Here is a 12624-nt window from a genome sequence, read left to right on the forward strand (position 1 = left end):
GGTTCTGCAAATAGGATGGTACTACATACTCTCACGGCCGCTCAGGGTGGCACCCGTGCCTGAGTAAATATCCATGTTGTGAAAACACACCTGAGAACTCACAGAATGTGACGAAAGCTTTAAATCACGTGCGAGGTCAGGCACAAAATACTGAGTGTCTCTGAGACGTCCCAGGCCCGTGGCTCAGCTTCCTGACCTGGCTGGGCGCCCCTTGTAGTTGAATTACTTCCCAGCTGGATTGTGCTTTGCTGCCTGTTGTACTGTCACTGTGGGTTGTGGACGCAAGGCCTGTCCTATGTGAGTGCAAACTGCTGCGATAGCTGGTGGGAGCGCAGGGGCAGTCTCTGCAGGGGAAGAATGTACAGATATCACAGTATGTGGTCCTCTCCATGTGGGCCGTAGTCTTTACCTAACCTCTGGTCCCGGGAGCCTGGTTACTGTGAACTCCCCGTCTTTTCCACAGGATCCCTCCGTGTCTTTGTCTTGGGCCTTATAAATGGAGCTGTTGATTCTGTCCCAATCTTGGAACCCTTCCACATCTCTCTGCCTGCTCTGGACCGCCTTCTCTCATTCCTGGAAGCGCATCCCCTAACAAAGGCTCATGTGTCAGGCTGGAAAAGCCCCCGTGGGCCGGATGGGGGTGTTGGTGCGTTGTGGGGACATGACGTGGGGTGGGATCTATAAGCGGATGGGCGGGCAGGTCCTGGGAGGGCTCAGCCCCGGACAGTGAGGGACAGTGAAGAGTGGGGCAGACTGTAGCAGGTGGCAGAAGTATGGCGAGACTCCTCCAGAAAAGCTGCTCATTGGAGGTTTCCCCTGATGTTCGGTATAAAGGCGGGCAGGGAAGATGGTTTGGAGAAGGGGAGTTATTCCTCACAAGAACTGATCTCCTAAGTAAGCAACAGAGAAGCCTGGGAGTGTTTTTTGAGTGCTGCACAGCACCTCTTGACTCACTTACAGTCCCGCTCCCCCTACCCCCCAGAAAACCTTTCCAATATGCTTTTTGTAACCTAAAGTTGTACCAATAAAGAATGATGTTTTAATTTAACACTTATGTCAGCTAGTAAACATGCCTGAGATATATATAGTCCTTTATATAAGGTAATTTATTTAGACTGTAATTGTAAGTTTAAATTTTTCTTTCTTGTGTTTAGATTTGGCAGGAGTAAAAGGGAATGGAGTCACTAAATGACCACAGAGGGACAATACTGGGGAGAAGAGGTCAGCCCTGGTGGCAGTGGCCAAAAGTGCCAGTGGTCCACTGTGGGCTGCCTGGAGAGAGCTTGCACTCCTCCTGGTCAGAACCCAAGATGGAATACAGGTGGCACTGACCATCTGTTGGAGAAGTGTCCGTTGTGTATGATTCAAGAACCAGTGAGACTCATGAGCTGTCCAGCAACCTGATGGAACAAGTATGGACAATTTTCTGAGCCTGAGAAAAGTAACAGGAGCATCTATAACTGACAGTGGCAGCCACATTCTTACTGAGCCCCTGCAACAGAAACAGACATGCATTCTATAAAAGACACAAAGACAGGACAATCTTAACATGTGTGTGCTTGTGTAGGTACTGTTTCATATATTTAATTTGCAGGGTTTTCTCTTATATTCCAATTACTAAGTGGACTAAAATGGTGTCTAGGAGAAAATCAGCTATGTTTAATGGCGACTTGGAAGTTTCATACGTCTGTAACTTTTAGATTAGCAACATCTGTGATCCTAAGTCAACATCTGGGAATACACCCTACTAGGTCAGCATAGTCTTAAAAGAAACTTAGTTTGGGTCAATAACTAGAACATACACTATAATGGCAGGAAACTGGCAGATAAAGTGATGATAGTAGTATTTGTGACTCTTACCTGTCTCAGAAAATCCAGGGGAGACAGGGAAATTCTCACACTATGGAGGTTAAATAGACTAGGCATTCATAGCAGGTCTTTGAGTGCAGAGTTATACTTCTTATATAGTTCAATTATATAGCTATATAGCTAAATTAGCTATATAGCTAATTATATAGCTATATTATATTAGTTAATTATATAGATATATTATATTAGCTAATTATATAGCTAAATTAGCTCAATTCTTACTTTTTAAATGGAAATCTATGCAGTCGTTTGTAGAAGAGTAGTTATTTTTACTCTATTGTTTTGTTTCATTTTATTTATCCTGTATTTTCCATAGGTAAAAAAGTTTGGTATCCCCTGCATTATCTATAACTTCCCCCATTCTTCCCACAACATTTTTTTTCCTAATCTCTTTTCCCTGTTCTCACTATAAAGTACAAAATTTCATGCCCTGTAATATGTATGCAATTTCAGCTCAATCAAACTGAGGAAAGCATAGAATTGTCATGCTATAATTTGTCTCTAATCTTTCTTCTAATTTAGAGAGGGGTCTGACTATTGATCTTCAAAAGATCTTTAGGAATGTTTGAAAATGGGTTAACATTTATTTTAGGAAGACTCATCAAAGGTCTTATTTAAAATAGACAATTTCATCCTTTCAAAATCAGGGAATGAAAAGAAAAGGATATTTTTCTCAAAGTATGAGGGCCACAAGGGTTTCTCATGTTGGTTCATTGCTTATAGTTAAAAACAACTTAAACTGATTTTTGTTGCTAATAGAGGAAGTGTAAAATGTTCCACTGAAATAGGTAATGACATTTTTGTGTCCATAAATGTGCATGTAAGTCCAATTATATATTTGTTGTCATTTAAATATCACCACCATTATTGAAACAGAAGTGCCAGTACTAATTCTTGCTGTCACATTTTCCAAAAATTGAAAATAAGGCCTTTAAGTAAAATGCTAAGGTTTTCAATGTGAATTATTCATCCTTTCCATGACCTTAGCTGAACACCCTCAGCAAAATAGCTAAACAAATCCTACCAGGGTTCTGGTTTCTAATCTGGTTAAGAGATGCATTATAGATTTTTTTTTTAATTTCACAGTTAATGGAAAAGTTTTCCTTTCCTGAAACTCAGCAAAAAGTTCACGAAAGCTCCTCTAACTTCCACAGCCTCCATCTAATTGAAGTACCATGAGCAGACCTTGAAAACGGCATCATTAGTCACACAGCTAAACAAAACACCTTTGAAGGTACCAGCCGGCCAATCAGAACGATTCCCCAGATGATCTTTGTGGGAATAGCAATCCATTAATAATAACTGAAGTGATGATCTTTTATGCCCCCTTTCTTTCATGCAGGACCACTCCACTGGTAATCTCTTAGGTGAACTGTTGCTACTCCAGTGTCCTTCCTAGAGGGCACTCTGCCTGTTCCAATATTTATTTCCACTACAACATTTTTTCACTTACACAGAAGTTTTTTACAAATTAAGAAGGCTTTTACAAATTAAAATAATTCCCACTGTGGCTCTAGCAAATAAATATGGGTGAAATAATGAAGAAATGCATGGGAGAATAAATGTATTGAGAAGACAGAACCCTTTCCCTACACCTAACTCTGAATTTCAATGTTATAAAAAAATGCACCAAATTATGATATCCAAGAGTGGCTCATCTGCACTACTCCTTGTCATTCAGAGAATAAATCTATGCATATCTAAGTGGTTCAAAATAACTGTAAAAAAAAGTTTTTCAGGATTTTCTTAACCCTGTTCTTAACACATATGTAAGTTGGGAGAGTGAGAGAATGAGAGGGAACACAGTCCCCAGCTGCCTACAGTACCCTGAGCGCTATGTTGGATATTTGGATTATTTGTCTGCTCTTGTCCAGTGCTTTGCATTGCATACATACTCAACAAGTATTTTATGGATGGCTGCTCTGCCAGAAGGGGACATATCAATGATGAAACCAGCAACTACAGTGCAAAATATCCCATAGCCTTCCCAGTTGCTGCCTTTGTCATTTTCGGTACTGTCATGAACACTACTTTATTTTAGGATAATGTTTTACACTTGCCAACTTCTTTGTTTCAAAGAATATTTTCTACATTTTCTAAAATGTGGCTAGATCAACTTCCACAAAGTCAGCGATGGAAGTGATAACTTAGACGACCTTTCCTTTAGAGGATTTCATGTGGTGAAACCTTTGCCTCACCCCACCCCAAGCCTACTGGCTAATTGGTTAAAAACAAAAATTCCTTAAACCTACAAAATCTTTTAACAGTTCTTGATCTTCCTTGTCACTTTGCATATCTGGCATGATGAATAAATAACCAAAGGTTTTAGGAAAGAACCAATGCTTCATATTTTTAATTGTTTAAAAGTTGATCAATATCCAAAGTCTGAAATGTTAGTTGGTTTATGTAATAGGATAAAACTTTGAGATATTAACAAGATTTTCTCCTCCCAAGAATCTTACTTTATCCTGTGATTCTTCTGACTTGGTCAGTACTATGCCAGGGAAGGAGAAATGACCTAAAATAATGCAGGATTCAGTGGCATTGTGTTCTTATTTTTTGACTGCCAGAAGAGACTTTTAGAGCACATGACCTTTAAAGAACATTTTAGTGTGGAAATTCCCACTGCCCCAAAAAAGAAAAAAACCACAAAAAGCTAACATAATGAACTCCATTATATAGGCACCCCCCAGTTTTAACCATTATCAACTCCAGGTCCGCCCTGATTTTTCTATTTCTTACTCATTTTCCTTCCGTCCTGAAGGTTTGAAAACATCTCAGGCATCATATCATTTCATCCAAAATATTCTTTACATACCTCCAAAAGATAAAGACTTTTCTGAAATTCATTCTTCCTACATCATCCTATGTGTTGTACAAGCTATAGCTGGAAGAGATGCATTCTTTTAAATATAATCACAATATCATATCACACCTAAAAATAAACAATAATTTCTTAACATGATCAAATACCTACTCAGGCACATTTCTATTATTGTTGCATATTTGAAGCATACAGCTTTTTATCTGCAAAGTCCAAATATAAAGAGTTTCAAAAATTTAGTACTGAAGAATTTGGAACATAAAATGTATCCACTTTAATAAAAATTGGAATGGGACTAGATAAGGAAGCTTCCATCTCATCCCAAAGGCCCACAGAGGTCATCCAGCCTGGAGAACAAGGGTGGGGGTGGGGAGGAGACTGCAATAGTGCTAAGGTTTAAAACACATCAGTGAATAGCTCCTGCACCCAACTCTTTAAGTCAAGTTCCAGAAACCATTGCTAAATGAGGGCCACGTAACCCTCCAGGATTTAGAAGCAAACCTGAGTTTACCTGGAATTAACTGAGATCTGAACTTCTGCTCCTAGGTGGAATGAGGGTTTCCACAGCAATTTAGTCTTTGGAAAAATGATTCTTCAGTGCTTTTTGAGATTCCTGGGTTTCTGGCCTGTAAATTTATTCTCAATTCACTTGATTGATTTGTTCTTCTAGGTTAGGAGGTGGGAGTGTAGGTTCACCCTTCTCTACCTCGCTTGTCCAGCCTCTTGGAGGACACAAAAATAACATTCAACAACAGATCTCTCCTGGAAAAATTGTGTACTTCCCTACCCTTTTTTCCCTCCAAGGAAAGAACTGAAAAGTTTCCTTGGACCACATGAAAAAGGAAATTCCTAAATTCTCATCCTTGGGATTGTGTGATTTCCTGGTTTAAACTACATACAATATCACAGAAGCATGTAAGTAATGGATAATTAAATAACAGCTTCCTTGATAGGTTTAAGACAATGTGCCAAGCACTTTCTATGAATTACTTCCATTAACTTTTATAAAATCCCTTGAAAGTAGTTGCTATTATCTCCAATATATGGATGAGGAAACCAGAGCTACACAGCTGTGAGTAGAGAGCAAAGAAAGGAGTTCACCAGACCCAGGCATCTAAAAGTAAAACTACCCCGCATGCCTTTCTTGACAATTTTTTCTTCTCAGGAATATGGTCTTCAGAAATGACATTTCCTTGAGCTCTTATTGCTTCATGAGATTTTTTTAAATTATAATCATTATCTTAAACCTCAAAGTAGAGAATGAGAACCAAGGGTACTTTCAAAAACCAAATTCTTCAGAATACTAACCCATATTGACACTTTACCATTGTTTCTTCTTTTCAACTATAAAACCTTTGTATTTATTATCAAACTGCTTTATTTTTTTAACTGTAAGTGTAAAATTTGACTTGGAATTCATGACTAGCTTTTCTGTAATTCCAAGTCAGAGTTACAAGAGGAAAGTATGAGACAATGGTTGAAAATATTTTTTAAAAAACCCCCACATTTACACGAAATTTTTCAAGTGACTTAGTATGATGTCTATTCACTGAAAGAAAGCATTTAAAAAGATAAGTATGTAAAGAAAGTACCTTACAATGATGAGAACAAAGCCCATTAATGACAATGATGTGAATAATCAAGGAATTATAAAAAAAAAGAATTTTTCACTGTGAGGGAAAATTAATTTATCCAGAATTTAGTGCAATTGTTGAAATAACAAAATCAGAAAGGCAAGGCAGCAGACCTTGTGGCCAAAGTTTTGCCCAAAGCCTTATCAGTTGTGACGGGGACAGCATTCTGCTTTTCTCTTACATTTTGTTTAAAAAGTGCTGGAGGCATATACATTAGTGGAAATTGCCATTCTTATCTCTTTAGTATCATAGTATCCTACCAGAACCTAAATAATGAATAGCTCTGTAGACTCTGATTTCTGTTTTAACTGTATGCATTTTGAAATTCCCACTTTTCAAAGTTTAGGGGAAAATAGCTTTGTATCATCTAATTCTAGTTTTGTTTTTAAAAATACCTGTGCCTTTGGTTGGCAGAGACATATAGAAGCTTTCTGATAAGGGGTTGTGATAGGTTTCTCGACCAGGAAAGAAGGGAGAAGACAAAACTTAATTAAAGGAGTGTATTATAAGGCTCTGAGCAGGTGGGCTGGCAGCCCCAAGCAGGGGAAGAGACACAGCTTATACAGGATGATTGGCAGGAAGTAGGGAAGTAGGTAAGGGAGGTGGTGGGTTTTCTTTGTCTAGCTTCGGAGAGGGAAGTTGGTGGATTTCTGTTGGTTGGTTTTGGAAGCTGGGGGCTAAATTGGGAGTTGGCAACTCTTCATTGGTGGGGTTTAAAAGTTAGAGGCTGCTGTAGGCATGCCAGGTTGTAACTGTTGGAGGGCAGATGTTGGGTGAAGGGAGTTACACCAGGAATACAACTGCCAGAAGGGGATGCAAGGATATTCAGGTGACTGCCGTGTGGTCTGGGGCAGGTTTGGTTTTTTTTTTTTTTTTTTTTAATTCTGGAACCACCAGCTTCTAGATTTTGTATAACATGAAACAATTAAGTCTCTGTATTTTTTTTTTTAACCAATGACATATTTCAAGTTTATTCTCGAATGTCCATTCACATCAGTGGGACCATACAGTATTTGTCCTTTAGCTTTTGGCTGGACCCACTCAGCATAATATTCTCTAGGTCCATCCATGTTATTACATGCCTCATAAGTTTATCTTGTCTTAAAGCTGCATAATATTCCATCGTACATATATACCACAGTTTATTTAGCCATTCTTCTGTTGATGGACATTTTGGCTGTTTCCATCACTTTGCAATTGTAAATAACGCTGCTATAAACATTGGTGTGCAAATGTCCGTTTGTGTCTTTGCCCTTAAGTCCTTTGAGTAGATACCTAGCAATGGTATTGCTGGGTCATATGGCAATTCTATATTCAGCTTTTTGAGGAACCGCCAAACTGCCTTCCACAGTGGTTGCACCCTTTGACATTCCCACCAACAGTGGATAAGTGTGCCTCTTTCTCCGCATCCTCTCCAGCACTTGTCATTTTCTGTTTTGTTGATAATGGCCATTCTGGTGGGTGTGAGATGATATCTCATTGTGGTTTTGATCTGCATTTCTCTAATGGCCAGGGACATTGAGCATTTCTTCATGTGCCTCTTGGCCATCCGTATTTCCTCTTCTGGTAGGTGTCTGTTCAAGTCTTTTTCCCATTTTGTAATTGGGTTGGATGTCTTTCTGTTGTTGAGTTGAACAATCTCTTTATATATTCTGGATACTAGACCTTTATCTGATATGTCATTTCCAAATATTATCTCCCATTGTGTAGGCTGTCTTTCTACTTTCTTGATGAAGTTCTTTGATGCACAAAAGTGTTTAATTTTGAGGAGCTCCCATTTCTTTCTTTCTTTCTTCAGTGCTCTTGCTTTAGGTTTAAGGTCCATAAAACCACCTCCAGTTGTAAGATTCATAAGATATCTCCCTACATTTTCCTCTAACTGTTTTATGGTCTTAGACCTAATGTTTAGATCTTTGATCCATTTTGACTTAACTTTTGTATAAGGTGTGAGATGCAGGTCTTCTTTCATTCTTTTACATATGGATATCCAGTTCTCTAGGCACCATTTATTGAAGAGACTGTTCTGTCCCAGGTGAGTTGGCTTGACTGCCTTATCAAAGATCAAATGTCCATAGATGAGAGGGTCTATATCTGAGCACTCTATTCGATTCCATTGGTCGATATATCTATCTTTATGCCAATACCATGCTGTTTTGACCACTGTGGCTTCATAATATGCCTTAAAGTCCGGCATCGCGAGACCTCCAGCTTTGTTTTTTTTTCCTCAAGATGTTTTTAGCAATTCGGGGCACCCTGCCCTTCCAGATAAATTTGCTTATTGGTTTTTCTAATTCTGAAAAATAAGTTGTTGGGATTTTGATTGGTATTGCATTGAATCTGTAGATCAGTTTAGGTAGGATTGACATCTTAATTATATTTAGTCTTCCAATCCATGAACACGGTATGCCCTTCCATCTATTTAGGTCTTCTGTGATTTCTTTTAGCAGTTTTTTGTAGTTTTCTTTATATAGGTTTTTTGTCTCTTTGGTTAAATTTATTCCTAGGTATTTTATTCTTTTAGTTGCGATTGTAAATGGGATTTGTTTCTTGATTTCCCCCTCAGCTTGTTCATTACTAGTGTATAGAAATGCTACAGATTTTTGAATGTTCATCTTGTAGCCTGCTACTTTGCTGTACTCATTTATTAGCTCTAGTAGTTTTGTTGTGGATTTTTCCGGATTTTTGACATATAGTATCATATCGTCTGCAAACAGTGATAGTTTTACTTCTTCCTTTCCAATTTTGATGCCTTGTATTTCTTTTTCTTGTCTAATTACTTTGGCTAGAACTTCTAACACAATGTTGAATAATAGTGGTGATAGTGGACATCCTGGTCTTTTTCCTGACCTTAGGGGGAAAGTTTTCAATTTTTCCCCATTGAGGATGATATTAGCTGTGGGTTTTTCATATATTCCCTCTATCATTTTAAGGAAGTTCCCTTGTATTCCTATCTTTTGAAGTGTTTTCAACAGGAAAGGATGTTGAATTTTGTCAAATGCCTTCTCTGCATCAATTGAGATGATCATGTGATTTTTCTGCTTTGATTTGTTGATGTGGTGTATTACATTAATTGATTTTCTTATGTTGAACCATCCTTGCATACCTGGGATGAATCGTACTTGGTCATGATGTATAATTCTTTTAATGTGTTGTTGGATACGATTTGCTAGAATTTTATTGAGGATTTTTGCATCTATATTCATTAGAGAGATTGGTCTGTAGTTTTCTTTTTTTGTAATATCTTTGCCTGGTTTTGGTATGAGGGTGATGTTGGCTTCATAGAATGAATTAGGTAGTTTTCCCTCCACTTTGATTTTTTTGAAGAGTTTGAGGAGAGTTAGTACTAATTCCTTCTGGAATGTTTGATAGAATTCACATGTGAAGCCGTCTGGTCCTGGACTTTTCTTTTTAGGGAGCTTTTGAATGACTAATTCAATCTCTTTACTTGTGATCGGTTTGTTGAGGTCATCTATTTCTTCTTGAGTCAAAGTTGGTTGTTCATGTCTTTCCAGGAACCCGTCCATTTCATCTAAATTGTTGTATTTATTAGCGTAAAGTTGTTCATAGTATCCTGTTATTACCTCCTTTATTTCTGTGAGGTCAGTAGTTATGTCTCCTCTTCCATTTCTGATCTTATTTATTTGCATCCTCTCTCTTCTTCTTTTTGTCAATCTTGCTAAGGGCCCATCAATCTTATTGATTTTCTCATAGAACCAACTTCTGGTCTTATTGATTTTCTCTATTGTTTTCATGTTTTCAATTTCATTTATTTCTGCTCTAATCTTTGTTATTTCTTTCCTTTTGCTTGCTTTGGGATTAGTTTGCTGTTCTTTCTCCAGTTCTTCCAAGTGGACAGTTATTCCTGCATTTTTGCCTTTTCTTCTTTTCTGATATAGGCATTTAGGGCAATAAATTTCCCTCTTAGCACTGCCTTTGCTGCGTCCCATAAGTTTTGATATGTTGTGTTTTCATTTTCATTCGCCTGTAGGTATTTACTAATTTCTCTTGCAATTTCTTCTTTGACACACTTGTTGTTTAAGAGTGTGTTGTTGAGCCTCCACGTATTTGTGAATTTTCTGGCACTCCACCTATTATTGATTTCCAACTTCATTCCTTTATGATCCGAGAAAGTGTTGTGTATGATTTCAATCTTTTTAAATTTGTTAAGACTTGCTTTGTGACCCAGCATATGGTCTATCTTTTAGAATGATCCATGAGCACTTGAAAAAAAGGTGTATCCTGCTGTTGTGGGATGCAATGTCCTATAGATGTCTGTTAAGTCTAGCTCATTTATAGTAATATTCAGATTCTCTATTTCTTTATTGATCCTCTGTCTAGATGTTCTGTCCATTGATGAGAGTGGTGAATTGAAGTCTCCAACTATTATGGTATATGTGTCTATTTCCCTTTTCAGTGTTTGCAGTGTATTCCTCACGTATTTTGGGGCATTCTGGTTCAGTGTGTAAATATTTATGATTGTTCTGTCTTCTTGTTTAATTGTTCCTTTTATTAGTATATAGTGTCCTTCTTTGTCTCTTGTAACTGTTTTACATTTGAAGTCTAATTTGTTGGATATTAGTATAGCCACTCCTGCTCTTTTCTGGTTGTTATTTGCATGAAATATCTTTTCCCAACCTCTCACTTTCAACCTATATTTATCTTTGGGTCTAAGATGCGTTTCCTGTAGACAGCATATAGAAGGATCCTGTTTTTTAATCCATTCTGCCAGTCTATGTCTTTTGATTGGGGAATTCAGTCCATTAACATTTAGAGTTATTACTGTTTGGATAATATTTTCCTCTACCATTTTGTCTTTTGTATTATATATATCATATCTGACTTTCCTTCTTTCTACACTCTTCTCCATATCTCTCTCTTCTGTCTTTTTCTATCTGACTCTAGTGCTCCCTTTAGTATTTCTTGCAGAGCTGGTCTCTTGGTCACAAATTCTCTCAGTGACTTTTTGTCTGAGAATGTTTTAATTTCTCCCTCATTTTTGAAGGACAATTTTGCTGGATATAGGAGTCTTGGTTGGCAGTTTTTCTCTTTTAGTAACTTAAATATATCATCCCACTGTCTTCTAGCTTCCATGGTTTCTGCTGAGAAATCTACACATAGTCTTATTGGGTTTCCCTTGTATGTGGTTTCCCTTGTATCTGGTTTCCCTTCTCTCTCACTGCTTTCAAGATCCTCTCTTTCTCTTTGACCTCTGACATTCTAACTAATAAGTGTCTTGGGGAACGCCTATTTGGGTCTAATCTCTTTGGGGTGCGCTGCACTTCTTGGATCTGTAATTTTAGGTCTTTCATAAGAGTTGGGAAATTTTCAGTGATAATTTCTTCCATTAGTTTTTCTCCTCCTTTTCCCTTCTCTTCTCCTTCTGGGACACCCACAACACGTATATTTGTGCGGTTCATATTGTCCTTGAGTTCCCTGATACCGTGTTCGAATTTTTCCATTCTTTTCCGGATAGTTTCTGTTTCTTTTTGGAATTCAGATGTTGTATCCTCCAAATCACTAATTCTATCTTCTTTCTCTTTAAATCTATCATTGTAGGTATCCATTGTTTTTTCCATCTTTTCTACTTTATCCTTCACTTCCATAAGCTCTGTGATTTGTTTTTTCAGTTTTTCTATTTCTTCTTTATGTTCAGCCCATGTCTTCTTCATGTCCTCCCTCAATTTATCGATTTCGTTTTTGAAGAGGTTTTCCATTTCTGTTCGTATATTCAGCATTAGTTGTTTCAGCTCCTGTATCTCATTTGAACTATTGGTTTGTTCCTTTGACTGGGCCATATTTTCAATTTTCTGAGCATGATCCATTATCTTCTGCTGGCGTCTGGGCATTTAGTCAGATTTCCCTGAGTGTTGCACCCCACAGGTTGTAAGATTTTTCTGTGAAATCTCTGGGTTCTGTTTTTCTTATCCTGCCCAGTAGGTGGCGCTCGTGGCACACGTTTGTCTACGGGATCCACTAGTAAAAGTTGCTCTGGGTCCTTTAACTCTGGAAAACTTTCACCGTAGTGGAGGTTTGGCAGCCGAAGCGTCTTGGAAGAGTGCCAGCCGGCCCGGGTGTCCGAACGCGGGGAGGGTCGCCGGCCGCCGCAGCACGTGAGAGCGCCCGACCAAATTTCCTAGTCGGCCCGGGGCGCCAAGCGTGGCGGAAGGGTGCCAGCTGCCGCAGCCCGGGAGAGTGCACTGTTCCCAGGCAGACCGGGGAGTCACGTGTTTGGAAGGGACCCCCTGGTCACCGTTCTCCGCAGTCTGGGGATTTCTGACCCAACTCTTTCAGTTGGTC

The 12624-nt window shown here is 38.5% G+C and overlaps 1 protein-coding gene across 1 annotated transcript in view; it reads right to left on the reverse strand.

Annotated features, from left to right (window-relative positions):
• Positions 1-361: 361 nt before the first annotated feature.
• Positions 362-12624, reverse strand: part of LOC143673140 (voltage-dependent N-type calcium channel subunit alpha-1B-like) — a 201198-nt gene continuing 188935 nt past the window's right edge. The window contains exons 9-10 of the mRNA XM_077147484.1: positions 4688-4756; positions 362-1492 (exon numbers count right to left, since the gene is read on the reverse strand). The gene's annotated coding sequence lies outside the window, so the exon portion shown is untranslated. The remainder of the gene's footprint in view (positions 1493-4687; positions 4757-12624) is intronic.

Source organism: Tamandua tetradactyla, unplaced genomic scaffold (genome assembly GCF_023851605.1).
Source record: "Tamandua tetradactyla isolate mTamTet1 unplaced genomic scaffold, mTamTet1.pri scaffold_141_ctg1, whole genome shotgun sequence".
NCBI classification, from domain to species: Eukaryota; Metazoa; Chordata; class Mammalia; order Pilosa; family Myrmecophagidae; genus Tamandua; species Tamandua tetradactyla.